This window comes from Lissotriton helveticus, chromosome 9, assembly GCF_964261635.1.
Source record: "Lissotriton helveticus chromosome 9, aLisHel1.1, whole genome shotgun sequence".
Lineage (NCBI taxonomy): Eukaryota > Metazoa > Chordata > Amphibia > Caudata > Salamandridae > Lissotriton > Lissotriton helveticus.
Genome location: NC_136070.1, coordinates 1,071,204,638 through 1,071,224,073, shown reverse-complemented (window position 1 = coordinate 1,071,224,073; position 19,436 = coordinate 1,071,204,638).

The window sequence follows — 19,436 nt, the reverse complement described above, 5'->3', positions numbered from 1 at the left end:
CAGGGAGGGGCAGGACTACATCACGTGCATTAGATAAGCATCTTATTTACAGCACTTGGCACATTCTGAGGGCTGTGTTGGGTATATGGCATGGAGTCTGTGCAGTTTGAGGTAGGTTCTGTACAATATCATAAGTTGTATTAGTTTGAACCTGGAGTTGCGTGAGAGTTTCTTTGGGAATTGCACGATTATATCCCACTCCTTATCCTGCAGTTCTCTTCCAATATCTTGTCCCCAGGTGTCTCGATGGTGGGTCAGTGGCAGTGCTAGATGGGCTTGCAATCCACAGTAGAGCCAACACATCAGGTATTTACTATTGCCCATCAGGTTACTGCATGCAAGAATTCATGTGTGGCGGGTCCAACATTGTCTTGGGCCCAGTGCAATTTTACATATTGTGTTATGTTGCCGTGTGTGAGAAACAGGGAGTCTGTGAGGGTGCTGCGGCTGCTTTACGGCCACAGCACAAGCTCCCATAGAAAAATGGGAGTATGGAGCCGCATCATGTGCAATTGAACTGTAATACTGAGATGAGGACCGCTGACCAGAGGTCGGTCAGTCCAGAATCTGCGATGTTGTCGGTCGGAGGCAACTTCGACCAACATCATAATCAGGGCCAAAATGTGTATTTTTAAATTGCCCTTTCACCCTCAATGGTATCCTGGTGTTGAAAAGCTTGTCATCGTTGTTTACCAACTCAGGTCCTCATTACAATGTCGGTGGGACCATCACTGACAAGCCGTCGGTCCCACCAACATCCAGACCATCAGTCCGATGCTGACGGTCAGACCTCAGAGGTTGGAGGGGAAAGACCGTTGCCTCCGAAAGGATCAAGGATCCCATCGGGGTGGCGGTCGAAATCCTATCTCTTCAATTGAGATGGTGCCAGCTCAGACTCTGCCGTAGGGATTAGGGTGTCCCTTTCTGACTGCCTTTTCATGGCGGTTCAACTGCCATGAAAAGGCAAACAGAAACAGACTTCGGCAGCCCCAAGCAGGGCACCCACTCTCCGTGACCCACTGCTAAGTGGCCTGAGGGCACTACCCCACATGTCCATGCACCATGTGGCACCTGGCACGTAGTGCATGGATGTTCACAAAGTGCTTTTTGCTACTACAGCTTGTGCTGCAGCCATTTTCCTGGACTGACACGCAAGTAGCAGTTGAAAGAAGCACCGTGCTGGCGGTCTCATCGTAATAGGTCAAGCGGGACCAAAGACTCATTGTTGGACGGTCTCCTGCGTGATGCGATGGTGGTCCAACCAAACTGCCATCGTAATTAGGGCCTCAGTGCTTGGATAGTTTATTGGGAAACTCAATCAGAAATTCAACCATTTTCCTTCAGACATTAGCTTATGAGTACCAGAAATGCACAGTTTCTCCTCGAATACACGCTTTTCAATGTTGGTATACATATATTAATTTAATTAGCAAAACCTTCTAATTTAGTGGGCTGGGCTGCACACAGGAGAGCAACGTACAGCTCCCGGTAAAGCTATCTGGAGACCAACAGTAGCTCACGAGCTACTCGTTGAAAAAGACTGCTATGGAATATGTTGCTCATCAATCCTTATACTTTCTTGACAAGATGAAAAAGCAAACTATTATGCTCCTTTTACCCATTGAGGCAATCTACTCTAGTGCAACCACAGAGATGCAAATTGGGATTGTCTAGCGTGCAATGACCACAACTGGCCTAACGAAACTTGAGGGGGCTACCCCTGCAAGGTACGTGGAGGGGCCCCCTCTGGACACAATAAGGAGCTCTCTGGCCAGAGTACTGTGCTGAGGGGGGTACGAGGGCCTGTGTTATGCCACTGATGCCCACATCTTCAACACTGCTTTCCTGCTCTGTTTGATATGGTCACGGTAACCCAAATGTGTACATGCACTGATGAGGTGCTTTGAAACTATTTTTTTCCCCTAGAGCTTTATATAGCACAAACTAGATCCGAGACATCGGGTATCAGAGCACTTTACATAGCACCAGTTTGGTTACAGAAGGACACATACATTTTTTTGTTAGGCACGGGGAGATTAAGTGATTTGCCCAGAATCACAGGATGTTTAACTTCGTTGTGGAGTCTCGAACCCGCTTCCCCAGCATTGAGGTCCATCGCTCTAGCCGTTAGGCTACATCCTCATCCTCATGTTAAATAGGTACACCCCGATTACAGTTTGCATTCCTGTTATGTTCTTTGAAAGGATGAAAGGTTGAGTCACGCTTACAAGGATGAGAATCTGCTGACCTAAGGTTACGCAGATGCTTCTGTCTAGTGCCTCCCGCAGCAGTTATCACCCTTAAAGAACAGCATTTATCTCTCCTTACGCTCCCGAGGGCTGTGAAGAGTGCTGGGGCAGCACTCCGGGCTCCGGATGACTCGAAGAAGCACAAGTTGTTGTTTAGCTAATGCTCAGTGCTGCCTGCCTCATAAAGCGCTCACGAGGTTAATATAGATTTGTTTTCCAATGGCGTTCAGATCTGCTGCGGCGGCAGTTCTTTCCTTGTTCAGCGCTCGTGATAGCTCAGAACCCCGTCCAACTCGTTATTTCCGGCTGCCAGCATATGATCCAGATCACAATTAATTACCATTAAAGGTTGCAAACCTTCCTATCGATTTTTTGTATCATTTCTTGATAAATATTAGAGGGAGCAAGCAGGGCACTCGCTAAATATCTGCAAAGTGAGCTGAATAGAAGGGTATGGCAAAGAATTCGTGTCTGCCACGCTCAAGATAGGAATATAGACATAGTTTGGATGTAATTAAATGAAAGAAAATGTTTCAAACAAGTTCACTGTATATGATGCTAGTGAAAACAGTAGAAGGAAATAAAGATAATTTTCGGCAGTGGAGAAAAGAGCTTGACTGTACAGACCAGTGGGGCCCAGGCGAGCAGCACACACATGCACACACACACGTATGCACACACACACACACGTGTGCACACACACACACACACACACTCACACATAGACACACACCACCCATCCACATGCACACTCACGAGCACCCATTCACAAGCACGCACACATGCACACAGCATTCACGAGCACATACACAAGCACACACACATTCACAGCAAAACACCACCAGGGCTTTAAGTGGGCCGGGTCTCAATGGTGTTGAGCACCAGCAGTTTTTTTTAAAGGGGGCCTCGAAACAGGTCTCTATCGGGCTCTGTTTTGTGCCCTGGCACAGGCGGTCCCTTTTTTTCCAGACTACTGTGACAGCAGGCATATTGATGTGCGCTGCTCACACTTCTCACTTCTCACTAGTGGAGAAGTTACGGCATGACGTCATGCCAAGTGAGGGGAAATCCTTTAAAGACAGTCATTTCCCTTCTCTTTTTGAAACTCAGGAGCCGCAACATTGTCGTGGTGTCACCAGGGCTTCAAGTGGACGCTTTTTCAATATTATATACAAGCCATAGTTGCTGCTTATTTATCTTATGCAACTAACAACCATTGACAAAGCCAATAGTTGTGATTTTTGAAGGTATGATGTTACTTGTATCATTTATCTGGATGCAATGACAGAAACAATAAAATACAAGTCCGGTGGTACACTATGCTAAGCACAGATTTACATGATCTATGTGTAAATAAACATACATAGATATGTGTGGGTGTGTGTTTGTTTAAATTAGTATATTTGTATACATATTGTTAGATATCACTTAAACGTATTACATCTACATTATATTAATGGTATATGCTGAAATATTTAAGATTTACTACTTTTAACTATTGTATGTTAAAAAACGATATTTTGTCTGTATTTTTCAATACATGTGTAAAACAATATTTTTTTTCATATTGTGTACTTACCTGTGAATGCATAGAAAACCAATATTTTTGTGGTCGATATTTTTGACATAATATTTCTGTCGAACGATATTTCTGGTTTGGATATTGTGTCAGAGGACCCTCTTTATGACTGCACATTGTCTACACATAAAAAGATCGTACAGGTCTGTGCAAGTTTACCTTTGTGAATCAGGCTGTAAAAGTTCTTTCGAATTGAAGACAGAGCATTACATCTGTTAAAGCTGATGAAGCTGCCTGCCACAGTTCTGTAGAACAGGGGAAAGTGTGCAGCCCTTGGGAGCTGACTTATAAACTCTTCATGAGATAGTTCAAGAATCATTGCTGGAGCACATAAAGAAAATGGCCCTTTGTTAGGCCATTGAAAAGAACCATAGGGAGAGGTCCAGTGAAAATGTTAAATAATGATAATATTCAATTGAAGTTCTCTATACACATTGTGTCCCCATTTGAAATGTGTAGGAAGAAAGTACATCTCTTCAGTTACGTGGGTATCCTATGTCAGTTAAAAAGAATCATGAAACACTCTATATGGTATAAAGAGTCCCATGAGCCATAACTCATGATGGGACATGTAGTTACGTAGCTATGGATGAGGAGGTACTTCTGAAAAACATTCAATCCCCCAATGTTTATCTAGATGACAATGGAAGGGAATGTCTGCAACATCATGAAGAAGCCTACTGCATTATTTAATGAATTAAAGTGAATTAGCTGTCCCGCATTTCCATGCTGGAATGCAAGGCATACTAAAAACCTAGATGTTCAAAAGTTCTGTCTCACTCGAAGTGAAACCAAGGTACCATGAAAAGCAAGACATCAGGCCCTTAGTACAAGTGACATCCTAATTTTAATAGGGCTGTTAATAGCTGTTACAGGAATTATGAAATGGTCTGAAAACAACTGAAATCTCCATTTAAGTAAGGAGAATGCAGAATTATGAAAAATAGGACTCAGAATTACAGATTCCAGAAACAAATTCTCATTTCTTAGTGAACCATCAAGTTTCAAATTGCAATGGGGTGAATTTTCCCCACCCCAAAAGTGATCTGTATCTCCAGAATCAGTAATTTCATGAGTAAGGAAAATTCATACCATTTACTGGGCCACATTAATAGAGGGCGATAGTCAACTGTTTGCATGTAGAAGAAGAGCATCCAGCTTTACAAGCCTTCCAAGTCGGTCTGCCATCTATGTACTCCTTAATGGACAAGGAGATATTATAACTTGATTAACATAGGCAAAAGAGCCATGCACAACTGTCAGGATCAGAGAGCTAAAAAGATCACAGATGGCCCAATTCACAAACGGCATTTTGGTGTAAGTTATGTAGGACCACAATAGTGGTACTTCAAGTACTACAAAATGCAATTCATAATTCTACACTGTAATGCTCCACATCTCCTATCTTTTCTGTATGGAGATCAGAAATTTCTGCAAACATAAGTATGGGATTTAGTAGTAAATGAGAGTAGAACAAGGGGGAGTAACGTATTTATTGCTGGGAACAGTGTATGGTTTGACAAAGGCGTTGCATGCCAAAACCCATCACAAAAAAAGATTTCTTGCACCATGAACATGGAGTGCAGGCCTGTTACTTATATATAAGTGTATATAACTATATACCAAATAACACAGTATAATTGATACTACATTTTGTCATTTCATTTTAGATAAATTAGATCAGTTTGAAAGTATAAAATTTTTTGGAATTAATTAAAAACCTAATGTATAACCAAGTTTCTTACAAATTAAAATACAATTTTATGTGTTAATGAGGGTGGGTGATTCTAAAGCATTTTTAAAGAAATTATTTTTCCTATAGGAAGATTTCCACCCCTAATGCTGAGATCTCCAGAAACAGGTGAAAATTAGGAATAGTGGTTTTATATTTGCAAAATTCAGTCATAGGAGTCTCCCACTCTTCATTTGAGGGTGTGAAGACTCTTAAATGTACATCTAGGTGTAAATCTCCATTTGGTGTGAATATCAAGCGGGGAATAGTGAATAACAATCAAGTAGCTCAACAATTGAGAAGAACTTTTCATGCAAACTTAAGTTTATGAATCAGGTTAATAAGTCTGGATGACTGACACTTGCCCATAAAAAGATTATGCTCCAATAAAGTTATCCAGTATTTAGTACCATAGCCAAATATTTGTTTGTTTGTGTATTTTTGCAATGCTAACATTTTACCTTACAATCAAACCAAAACACTTCAAACCACAGTGAACATTTTGACACACAAATGCTAAAACCTACTGGTATTCAGACCATCCTTGTGAGTAGAGTGAGCATCATGCATCAAATGGCAGATGCTGCCATGTGATTGATTTGTCCCCAAAGGGCCTAGAATATTTCCTGATGACTTCAAATTGCACCTGATAGTGGCAAATGGCTGCCACTGTTTATAGGTGTGCTTCATTGGACTGGGGGCATAGTCCGATGAAGTCAAGCTTCAGTCTGATGAGCTTTGAGTGCAGACACCTCAGGCAGGTTTCTAGTCAATGCACAACTTGTGGAAGCTTAATTTGGAGGTGGGTGTTTCCAATTGTGGGAACCTAGCTTATCTCAAGACAGAGTTGATCTCTAAAATAAGTTGTGCCTTTTCCCCTCTCTCCTACTGTGCTCCATCTGCCACCTTCTGTCAAAAGAGTGACTTGCGCCAGCTACCACTTTCTGCTAAAAGAGTGACTAATTGTGCCTCCTAAGCCATAAAGTAATACATTAGACTTCTCAGATCTGGTTTCAAACTAAAGCACTAACATATCGTTTTTTTGTATTCAGACGATTGCATTTATTCTGCTCCAAATCCACAGGAGACTGGCATGCTAAATTGTAAAAGTTTTATATGGTCATATGTATCAATGATGCTTACCATATGTGGTCAAAACGAATTTCCATTTGTGTACATTGTTTGTAGAGATTCATTTCTAAACACCCTGCAGAATACTTACAATTAGAGCTGTTTTAGGAGGCAGACAGTCTATCTTAAGGCTGTTAGGTCACAGAAGGTAACATATTGAAGACAAGCAGCTTCCTCAAATATATTTAAGTCCTAATTCTTCCCAGTTAATTTCTTAAGGCACTTTTATGAACATACTTGTTTGATGATCCTTCATTGCTATATTTTATAATAAAATCAGCTAAAGGTGATTTACTTTGAAAGGACACCAGAGGCCCTCTCACTCACTACTTACTCATTATAGCATATTTCTCAAAGAGATTTTTAAAAAATGATACAAATTAGTACTTTGCGTTCTTGAAAATCTAATTATCTCTGCTTTTTATGCAGAATATGAGCTAGTTAATATGGAGGGCCTTTTTACAAACCATTATTGGAGGAAACTATGGTTTGTTAGGACACCAGATATAAGGTATTAAAATGGAATATTCCTTATTTACAACCACTATTTATTTATGTCACATACACAAGGAAAGTAGAGCAATATCTTTATGTTCTAAGGAGAAGGGAAACTTGAATAGGAACCAAGTCATCTGTGGAAATTCAATGTATTATTAATAGAGCTGATGCATACATTTTAATAGTCAGTTGCTTGATTCAAGAGTTATTTTGAGCAAATACCTTAACATGCTCCCTCTTTGAACAGCATAATGCACAAGCTTCTTCTTTGTGTACAATGAATATATTTGCTTTTAAATGGGCGTGCTTCCATTTGACCTCCTGTTAAGCTTCAGGGACAAAACAAGCTACAGGAAGCCATTTTCATGAAACGACCTGCTGACCAGTTCCAACTGGACCTGCCTTGGACTCCGCTGGTGGCTTCTGCTGACGTCTTGACCCCCCCCCCCCCAAGTGCTGTTCCTGAGGTGCTGTGACCCTTGGCTGTGTCAAACTGCGGTCCTCCTTACATCCTAAAGAACTTGGGACTTAAAAACGTTTGGGCTCCAAAGATCTCTTGGGACTGGTACAAACCTACCTAGTCAATTCAACAAAGGTGCATTGCCGCTGGGCCAAAAGCCAAAGTTTCAGGTTGCTCTTGCTAAGAGACTTTACACAGCAGCAAATCTGTTTCAGTGGAACGTTTCGGAGAGGGTATCCCTGCTGGATGAAATCAAGCTTCAAATAAGTTTGAATGTATAAATCTCAATTGGGCTAGGCAGCAAAAATTTTCAGCTGGCGAGGAATCTACCTTGCATGTGAATTTTGTGTTTCTTACGCTGGGGGGTTTCCTACCAAAAGTCAACAGCTTCAACCAGGACCTCGTTTGACGGATATCCAGCCCTGTGGAGACATTCTTGACCACATCCTGCTGCCTTACTTCACTGATAATTATTTTATCACATAGCAGAGACTAATTGCAAAGATAAAATGTCTGACTGGGCTGAATCTGGTTTCTGTATCTAACTCACACTCCATTGAGATAGGCCTTAAACTGCCCCTAGGTACCAGTCATGCTCAATTAGAGGACCACGGTAGGCACTTAATGCTTTTTGGTGCTTTTTGTTTTTACATTTATAAAGTTCATATCTCTGGTTCCAGTCATAGTTTTGTGTCATTTTGGTGTCGTTTTGATTATTAAATTACTCTCAATTTCTATAAATTAGAGAGGGATTTTTAATGTGTTCTATAAGTACATTTGTAACTGTTTTGGTACTTCTAAATGCTTCACACTTTTCCTTAAGTTAAGCCTGCCTGTTTTGTGCAATAGCCACCTGGTGTTCAGAACAGGTTTAAATTAACGAAACCTTTACTGGACTTAACAAGATAGTGCCATTATTACGTCTGCTGGACTGCGTCCACCCCACTGATCATCCACTTTCACAAGGTTAGCAAGAAAAAGGGTTCCATCTCTGCGTTTTTGCAATACGAAAGCCAAAATTGAGGTGCAACGGCCACTTAACACCCTTGTCCCCAGTATTTAAATGCCCAAGAGTAGCGATGACTCAAAATCCCACATGTATAATCCTCTTTCTAGGGGGCCTTTCTTTTAGGAAACTATTTATGTCCTTTTGTAAAAAAAGTCATTAACACGTACATAATGCCCCTTCTTCTTGCCCATTTTTTAGACACCCTCCAAACATCTTGCTCCTTCCTCCTTACCCTGGGTCATTACTCTTAGGCTCCAGGGGCCTCATTTATGAGGCCTTGCGTCAGTTTTGCGCTTCCGATGCGTCACTTTTTGTGACGCATCGGCGGCGTACAACATGCCTCCTATTGCGCACTATTTACAAAGTGACGCATCTAATCAGATGCGTCACTTTGTAAACCCCTGCGCTACATTATACCTACGTCAGGTATAATGTATGCAGAGGGGGCGTTCCCTCGCAAAAAGCCTCGTAATAGTGACGCAGTGAAATCTATGAGATTTCACTGCGTCACGTTTAGGACACTGTAGCGTCAAAATCTTGCGCCTGCCTCACAGCAGGCGTAAGACTGACGCAAGCCCTTTCACATGGGGCTTTCCCCATGTGAAAGGACGCATTGCTGGAGTTGCGTCACTTTTGTGACACACCCCAGCAATGCGCGACTTTTGCGCTTACAGATACGTCAGAAATACTGACGTATCTGTAACTCCTTGCGACATGATGCGTCATACTGTAAATATGACGCATCAATCATGTCACAAGGAGTGCGCACTGAGAAGTGACGCATCGCTGCTTTCACGCAGCGATGCGTCATTTCTCATAAATGAGGCCCCAGGGGTCCAAAGGATTAGGGTTTTGCCTTTGAATCCAATCCTGTTGGCTTCCTCCCTGCCACCCCCAGGCCTTATAAAAACGCTGCCCCAGATTAATTAATGTTAATTTTGAGGTGCCTCAAAGGAGAGGAATGGAATAAAGAAGAAACAGGCCTTCTTACTAGCTTTAATTGATGGAGTATTATCCACTGAGAAATGGAGACACTTACAAAAGTACAAAAAAGTACAGTATTATTACCTATTCCTAAAATATTTTTTAAAGCACTTGTTTTATCTCAAACACTACATTATTTTGCGGCAGCCTAGTTTATACTGTGTGCGATACTATTTTAAAAGAATTTCTTACATATTCATTGTTCTTTCTGTCTTGGACTGGGACATTTTAACACTATAAATACACAAACCACTATTCCGAACCATCTAGGATTTAATTCTGTTCCTCTGTAGACACACACACACACGCACGCACACACACAGACACACTCTACATTACCCACAGATTAGTTTAACTGCCATTTATTTTTCTATTAAACTTTGTGTGCTTTATTTTTATGCTATTACCTGAAGGCTAAATAACAGAACATTTAATTATTTTCAACCAACTCTTCGAACATGTTTCCACACTCACTGACCCTGTCCCCATGGCCCTCAGGATAACAGTTTCCATACTTTTTTCCTGCACTTTAAGGGCTGCTTGTAGATGACCACACGAAAATGCATCAAATATACAAGGTTGCACTTCCAGACCTTTATTTACAAATAAATGTATTGGAGCCCCCTGAAAATGCAGCCTCAGACTCCCAGGAGGGCGTGCCTCACAGTGTGAAGACTTCAGTCCTAAAGTCATCTTCCCTGCTCCAAGAAAGACTGTAGGAATTCCACAATGTGTATTTTCTTGACTATGGGGCATATGTAGGTAGGCGTTTGCGATTCGCAAACGCCGAAATTCGCTGAATTTCGGCCTTTGCGAATCGCATACGCCCCTTTGGTATGTAGGTGGCAATTAGCAAAATAAGGAATCGCAAAAATTGTGAATCCTTATTTTGCTCAAGCATTTAAGGAATCGCAATTTAGCGATTCCTTAAATGCTATGTAGGAGTGCATTTTAAAATGCGATTTTGGTTTAAGGAATCGCAAAATACCACCTACTCCAAGTAGATGGTATTTTGCGATTTCCTTTCAAAATGCATTTTAAAAAAAAAATCAAAGTGCCATGTGGCGCACAGACATGCCCTTAGGGCATGTATGTGTGCCACATGTACTTAGAGGCACATTCCAGGGGTGCATCAGGGGAAACAGCCGTTACATCGCAACTTTTGCAACGCACTTCTATTACAACGCAACTTTTACAACGCTGGATCCATTCCATCGCATGCCTTTACAACGCATGACATTACATAACAGATGCTATTACAACGCATGCCATTACAACGTAAATATAGGTAAGTATTTAATTTTATTTTATATTTTATTTAACATTATTTAATTAATTTAATTAATATTAAAAATAAATAAATATATTAATTTATGTTTTTTAATTAATTTAGGTTTCAGGGTTGGGTTTGGGTTTTGGGATACAGGGCTATTTTTAGGTTTCAGGTTTGGGTTTGGGTTTTGGGGTACAGGGGTATTTTTAGGTTTCAGGGTTGGGTTTGGGTTTTGGGGTACAGGGGTATTTTTAGGTTTCAGGGTTGGGTTTGGGTTTTGGGGTACAGGGGTATTTTTAGGTTTCAGGGTTGGGTTTGGGTTTTGGGGTACAGGGGTATTTTTAGGTTTCAGGGTTGGGTTTGACTTTTGGGGTACAGGGGTATTTTTAGGTTTCAGGGCTGGGTTTGGGTTTTGGGGTACAGGGGTATTTTTAGGTTTCAGGGTTGGGTTTGGGTTTTGGGGTACAGAGGTATTTTTAGGTTTCAGGGTTGGGTTTGGGTTTTGGGGTACAGGGGTATTTTTAGGTTTCAGGGTTGGGTTTGGGTTTTGGGGTACAGGGGTATTTTTAGGTTTCAGGGCTGGGTTTGGGTTTTGGGGTACAGGGGTATTTTTAGGTTTCAGGGCTGGGTTTGGGTTTTGTGGTACAGGGGTATTTTTAGGTTTCAGTGTTGGGTTTGGGTTTTGGGGTACAGGGGTATTTTTAGGTTTCAGGGTTGTGTTTTGGGGTACAGGGGTATTTTTAGGTTTCAGGGCTGGGTTTGGGTTTTGGGGTACAGGTTTTTTTTTAGGGTTTAGTTTTAAAATACAATCTTTTATTTTAATTTAAAAATTAATTTAAATAATTTTATTATTTATTAAAAATAGTTCTTTATTATTAAAATTTCTTTTAAAAATAAACTTAAAGTAATATATGTACTAAATAATTATTTAATTTTTTTAAAATTTATTTATTAAATTAAATTTAAATTACTTACATTTAAAAAAATAATAATATACTTACCTATACTTACATTGTAATGGCATGCGTTGTAATAGCATCTGCTATGTAATGTCATGCGTTGTAAAGGCATGCGATGTAATGGATCCTGCGTTGTAAAAAATGCGTTGTAACGGAATGCGTTGTAATATCTCGCGTTGTAACGTCATACATCCGCATCAGGTGTCCTTTGGACACCCTGGCACCCTTGGAATTGCGATTCTCAAATTGCGATTTTCTCATAGAAAATCGCAATTTGAGAATGTATCCACATTCATTCCTATGGGCCTCTTAGCCCATAGGAATGAATTGGACACTCATTCCTTAATTGCGATTCGCAATTTGCCAATCGCAATTAAGGAATGTTAGAGATTCCTAAAAAAATTGCGAATTATTACCTACATTCCATTTTGCTATTCTCAAATAGCGATTCCTTAAAAATCGCTATTTGGGAATCACAAAATGGAAATTACCTACATATGCCCCAATATCCTCTATCCCGCTCCAATGATGAGTTATTAGATGGTGTTGAAAGATTAGTTGAATGCATCAATATTCGGCTATTTTTGGAAACATGACCTGGTGTTTCTTCTTTGTTGCTCCTGGTCTGACTCCATGGATTATCCATGTTAGCAGGCAAATACTGACCTGCCTGGCACCAATAGTTGCTCCTATGCCACCCTTGGGTGGACTTCATGGATCACTTGCCCGCCTGTAAAGTGCATTCCTTGCATTTGCCATTCTTTTTCCCAAGTAGGTGCTTAAAAGCACTAAATATCGTAGCTGCTGAGAGTTTTAAATAGATTTCTTTCAAGTCATTATGCGATAGCATACATCTATTTTTGTAGTCATCTTGAATTTATTTACTGCTTTGGCATCCTTCTGCATGGGGCTTCCAAGTCGTATTCTTTAACATGTAAATATTTTATTAACCTTGGCTGAAAATAAAAATCCGATCACAAGGAAACTGCATGTTTCGTTTACAAGAATAATTCAAGAAGGGAAGTAATTAGTTTATTTTATGCTTCTGTGTGTGCTGGAAGAGCATCTCAGCAGTGCATTGCTGGGCTTGTTCTCAAAAGTAGGCTTCGATTTTGATTGATTGTGAAGTATATATATTTGCCTTGTTGCAGGGCAGAGAGGGAAAGAGGCTGTTGAGATTTGATTGTATGTCCATTTCTCTGATGACCCAAGCCCATAATATTGATGCCAGGCTAGCTTTATTTCTGCCTTTATAGTGATAGAAATCTAAAGAGCCTAGAGCAAATTGAACAAGGATTGGCATAGCCAATAGATCTCGCCTTTTAGACCTTATACGTTTTTAGACATGCATTACATTATCATGGGTGCCGTGCCATCAGGGATTGAAGAGCTACGCAATTGGTACACACTGGGTCATGCAGTATGAAAAAAAGCAGTGAAGTACTTTCCAATGACCGAGACATCACATCCCTCCTCCTCTAGCCCTCTATTCACCAGGCACCCTTCTCCCGAATTCTCCATTGAAAACACTGTTTGAACCATCTGTTTATCAGCAAGCCTCTGGTCCACCCACTCTCCCAATGCCCCGGGGTATAGGAGCACTGGACTTAGCAACAACAACAAACTGCTCCCATTTGTCAGGTAGAGGGCAAATAATGAATAAACAGGGACGGCGTCACTTAATTTTTGTGGACCTAACAACTTTTACCTGACCTATTGTAAAGTAACTGACACTTTTTCAAAGCGCTCCAATACCTTCTGGTCATTTGAATTTGTGCTGTAGAAAAATGCCCCGAAAAAACATATCTGACCTTGTGTAATGTAACTAACACTCACGTGAAGTATTCCAACACCTTCGGGTCACTCAAATTCCCATTACATAATAAAAGATGTCTTACAGTCCCTGGATAGGTGCTGTGAATGTGCTTTGAAATTAGAGCTCTGAGAGGAGGAAGATGACAGGAAGAGACAGCCGGGCAGGCAAGCAACGGCGTGGAAGAGAGGAATGCTGCTCCCATTTGTCAGGTAGAGAGGAAATATTTAATAATCAAGGACTTCATCGGCATCACTTATTCTCCGTGCACCTAAAAACAAAAAACCTAACTTGATCTTGTGTAATGTAACTGGCACTTTTATAAAGCGCTTCAATACCTTAGGGTCAGTCGAGTTTGCGCTCTATAAAAATTACCCCTAAACTTAATCTGACGTGTAATGTAACTAGCACTCATATAAAACGCTCCAACACATTTGGGTCATTTGAGTTCTCATATAAATAGGTGTCAGAGAAAATGTGACGGGAGTTGCCCAAACCTTGCCCTTAACAGTGCTGCAAAGTTGGGCTGCGGAAGGTCTGGTGACTAAGGTTTGCTCAAACAACAAGCAGTGAAGTGGGAGGGGTTTGGGGGACATCCTAAAACTTTGAAGTCAGAGAAAATTAAAGAGGTGATTTCTAAAACAGTGTCTGACATTTCATCTTCGTATTTGAGCTAGACAGGGGGATTAAGTGACAGGCACTGAAGCTGAACCACCGAAGACGGGCAAACAGTGACATGAGCAGGAATCAAAGAAAACAATAGTCCCCCAAATAACACATAAACACAGAAGCGTACTGTTAACAGTAATTGGGCAGTGGTCTTTGGGAGGGAAACAAATGCACAATGGAGGAGCAAAGAGGAAGGATTAACCGTTCTCAAGCAAGCATTTTTTAATGTCAAACGAAGGGTCGAATAAAAAGGCAATGGGCGGGCTGTTAGCCCAGAGAGTGAATACAGCATGTCTAGAAGAGACAGTGCATGGCTGCCTAGGCTTGACCTAGAATATAATTTAGCCACTCATACACCACCAACAATTACCTAATAGGAATGCTAAACAGTGTCTTTTTTGATGATCACTATTTGGCTTTTGCTAATGATTGTGACATCATACACTGGTGGGACCATTTAATGAGAATATCTGTTTCATTATGTATGAAATCCACATTTTTGATTGGTTGACCCAGTTTTTCACCTTTATCGGTAATCTATTTTGTGACTGTTATGACTCTGTGCCCTGTGACATGGCTATTCAATGTCAGACTGCTTGTGCTCTTGCCCTAAAGTGCTGTTAAAATAAGTTTCAAACAATGTGTCTATTTACCTTTCCTGTAAGGTAGATTGCAGAGAAAATGCACCAATGGCATTGAAGTGAAGTGGCATACATGCGCTCCAGTGTATTTGCACCACTCACATATGCGACAAAAAGTATATGGCATCACTGTGCTCTGGCTGGGCTGCAGCTTAAAAGCTGTGCTGGAAAACATGCAAAAAACGAAAAGTGCCTTTGCCAAGTAGGGCAACACCTGGTACGCCCACAGGGTTGTGTGCTTGATATTTAAATAAAATAATGGCATCCTATTGTAGGAAATTTGGTTATTAGTTGTGCAGAATGTGAAGCCTGCACAAGTTATAGGTCCATAATTTCCTTTCACTGAGAACCATGCACCCTATTGTAGTGATTGCCTCTCTCAAGGTAGTGAAGCAGAGTAGTTCAATGCCTACTCAGGGAAGGTGATGTGGGCTAGTAATCCCCATTTGCTTGCACACAATAACACTCATAATTGATTGTCCAGTCTGTGCTTCTTCTTTGGAAAGTGAAAAGTACATTTATTACACACACAACTTAATACTGTACATTAATGTACAAATATATACATAAATCAGATCAAAATTACATTAGATTACATTATGAAATAACATTTTACCTTAAAGGGTCATAACTCTCAAAATCACGGTGCCCCCCCACCTTTACCAGACAACACATTACCATATGGGGCATCACTTAAGATAAAGTTGGCCGCTTGGCATTATCAAGGGTTCAACATACTACTAAACCAACAAACAACATGTTAAGAAAACCATTCTTTTGAACATATGGCTAAAGCAATAATAACCATGTGGAAATAAATGGAATAATTAATTTCAATAAAGCCTATCAACCTTGATCAGTAATCACTGTCAACATCAATATATTAATAAAGTATTTTAAAATGAACATTACATGAGTCTGTGTGCTTTTAAAAAAACTTTCAGGTCACATAAAATGTAGCTATAAAAACAGCCCCTAGAAACTGCTATACTCCATGTATCTTGCTTATACACCTTCATCCATAGAACCAGCCCCTAGAGTGCTGGTAGGGGCAGCTTCCAGTACAAAAACTATGATTTAATACTTGTCCCACTTTATATGTATATAGTGCAATGAAATACATTTGCAAACTTTGAAATGTATGGGTAAACTAAAACTTTCCACCTCCATTACATCTGCCTCAAAGAAGGGTAAGGTTCTGGCACAAATCAGTGTCCACGAATATTAGTAGGTAGTAGATTGTAGATAGGAAATAGTAGATATTATAGATATGGTTTTGTGTAAAAAACATGGGTGGTTGCATGGATGGTTGCCACCATAACTCCCAGGTATGACCCCTTGACCCAAGTAGCACATAGTAACTTCCTGCTAATTTGGCCTACTTATCAAAATAACCCCTGATTTGCATTAGAAAGTGAATACCGCTACAACACTTTGTGACAGGTTTACATTACAAAAGTAAAACAAACCCAGCGCAAAGGTTTAGTACATTTCGTGTAAAGACCTTTAAGGGTCATGCCAGTATTAGTTAAAAGGTCAATACTGTACTAACTAAAAAAGAAAATTGTAAAAATTGAATCAAAGGATCAAAACATATATCAAAAAGAAAACTTATAACGGCCATCAGCTAGGTCAATAGACCTAGCTTATAATTAAAAGTAGTTCTTCATTGATTCATGGTGGTTGAAGGCACAAAAGACCGATAGGCACATGCATCAATGTTGGCTTTTGCGATTTCTTAATTGCGATTTTTAAGGAATCACATATTAAGGAATAGCAAAGCCTATACATGTAGAAATCACTTAAAAAATAGCGATTTCTAAGCATTCCTTAATTGCGACTCGCAAATTGCGAGTCGCAATTAAGGAATACCTCCCCATTCATTCCTATAGGCCTAGAGGCCCATAGGAATGAATGGGAAGACATTCTCAATTTGTGATTGTCAATTAGAGAATCGCAAATTGAGAATGTAATTGAAAGGGTGCCAGGGTGTCAAAAGGACACCCTGTTGCACCCCTGAAATCTGCATATGAGTACATTTTGCACACACATATGCCCAAAGGGCATGTGTGTGTGTGTGTGTCAAATGGAACTTTGAAAAATGCACTTTAATGCATTTTTCAAAGTTTTAGCAAATTGAAGTGCAACTTCATGGTAATTTGTGCCCCCTAGTAGCAAAATCGCTACTTCAAAGTGGTTCTTGCACTGCATTTAAGGAATCGCAAAATTTGATTCCTTAAATGCAATCGCAATTGGAGAACTCGCAATTAATTGCGAATTCTCAAATTGCTAGGGCCTTGACCCTTGATCCATCGCAAAAGCTAATTTTGCAATCACAAACGGCTCATTTTTGCGAATCGCACCATTTGCTTTGATGCATGTGCCTGCAAGCTTATAAGGATGAGGGATCAAGTGCAGGAGCGGCCCATGCAGGTTTATTTCCAAAAATCCTCACACAAGCTTTCAAATCAGTAAATTTTAAAATGATGATTTATAATCCACATGGACCAAAGCTCTTCTGCCCTGCAAAGACATCCCATATCACGGTGATGCATTATAAAGTACTATAATTTATGGTGACAATTTTATAAATATTTACTGATATAATGTGTCAATATTAAAAATGAACTGTCAAAAATTAAGCTAGGATCGTTATTCATAGAAAGCATTTATCTTGAAATTGTGATACATCTATTTCCAGGCTGGATTTATTGTAAAAACTAGATATGAATGGCTTATGTGATTGGGTGTCTCAGAAGTGGAAGGGGTGATGTTGACTGAAGAGAGATTGACAATTCTAGGGGTGATGACACAACTCTAATATGTAAAGAAGGAAGTGTGTAGAGTATGAAACAAAGTGAAAGAAGTCAAAATAACTAGGTGCTTTGCATGTTCAGGTGAACTTTACACAGACTTCACATAGACATTTCCAGACACAGATCAGCTTCAGTGATGATTGAAAGATCAGAGAGTGTTGATGAAATAGGTGGAGTGATGCAGAAGCATTGAGGAATGCTGAAGCTTTTGAGAGTTAAATAAGAATCATGCAGTTTTAAACATTATGAAAGAAAACAACACAGTCTTGTAGATTTGATGAAAAAAGGAGAGATGACAAGTGTCTTTTAAGGTGCTGCTGATTATGAGGAGGGGACTCAAAAGATGCTCTTACATCTAACATGACTAATTAACACTAACATAGGATAAACTGAATGGCAGTACACATAATAGCTCAATTAACTTAATATATTTTTATTACAGGAGCACCACTGCACTCACTCTTACATGTCTTTGTGAATGGGCGAAATGTCCAAACCCCTATTAGTAAAAGTGCCAAGAGGGCACAGCCCTTCCTATTTGGGAGAATTGTATAGGAACATTCCCTAAGTATTTCAATGTTATTCCCACTTCAAAAAGGCATGTGAAGTAGTAGTACAGGAATACTACTTCATGTACTTTTACTGGCCTTTGTGAATTGGTGCTTTTCTCTCTAACGTTTATGATTGTACATTTGTAATCAATGTTGTGATCATTTTAGACCAAATTAATCATATTGAAAAAACAAACCAAAAAAATCCCCATAAAGTTTGCTAAGATCAGTATTGGAGTTTTGTCATCCCAACATTGGATGTTTTTTATAAAATAATGTCATTAATGTTGCCATTCAGCTCCGAAAATTGATTTCATTAACGCAAAATTACTCATAAAATAAGAAAAAAATTTGTCTGGGTTTGTATCCTTTTTGCAGAGAAGTGATTATTTTCTGTGCTTTCCCTATCTTTTCTATGAAAAAGCAAGTAGAGAGTCAAACGTGCACTCATATATGGATGCCTGACATGATTTAGCAAATGAAACAGTCACATATAACAAACCGCTACATTCAAAGAAACATATTAGCATTATACTACAAATGTATGTTAACATATGCCTGTATTTAAGGAAATCTCATCCTGATTTTTAATTCTCCATGCTGTATATCTGCTCAGCTGTTGTGTGGAATTCATGAAAGACAGCATGAAGAATTGCTCGCAACAAGCACCATTTTCAGTATTTTTCCGCTTTTAAAAATAAATACAGATAGGAAACACATTGTTTTCTGTCTGTATTTATCTGTAAAAATCAGTAAAACCGGAACACCGGAAGCACTAATTATAAACAAAGCACACCTGAATATTGGGAACAAGGGAGTGCACACATCCAGGAAGCAGAATGTCCCTAAATGCTTAGTCAGATTACAGCCTTCAGTAAAAAAGGCACAAGATCATACATATCTGCTCACTTACATCTGCAGACCTCATCACCAACCCCTTACTCAAGGCTCCTTATTGAGGGAAATTGATTGACCTACTCAGATGATTGGCACTTGTTAGATAAGGTCTACCTCATTGATATGAAACTCCAACTGTGGCACACTTTTATGAAGTGGAAGAGACTGCATGAAA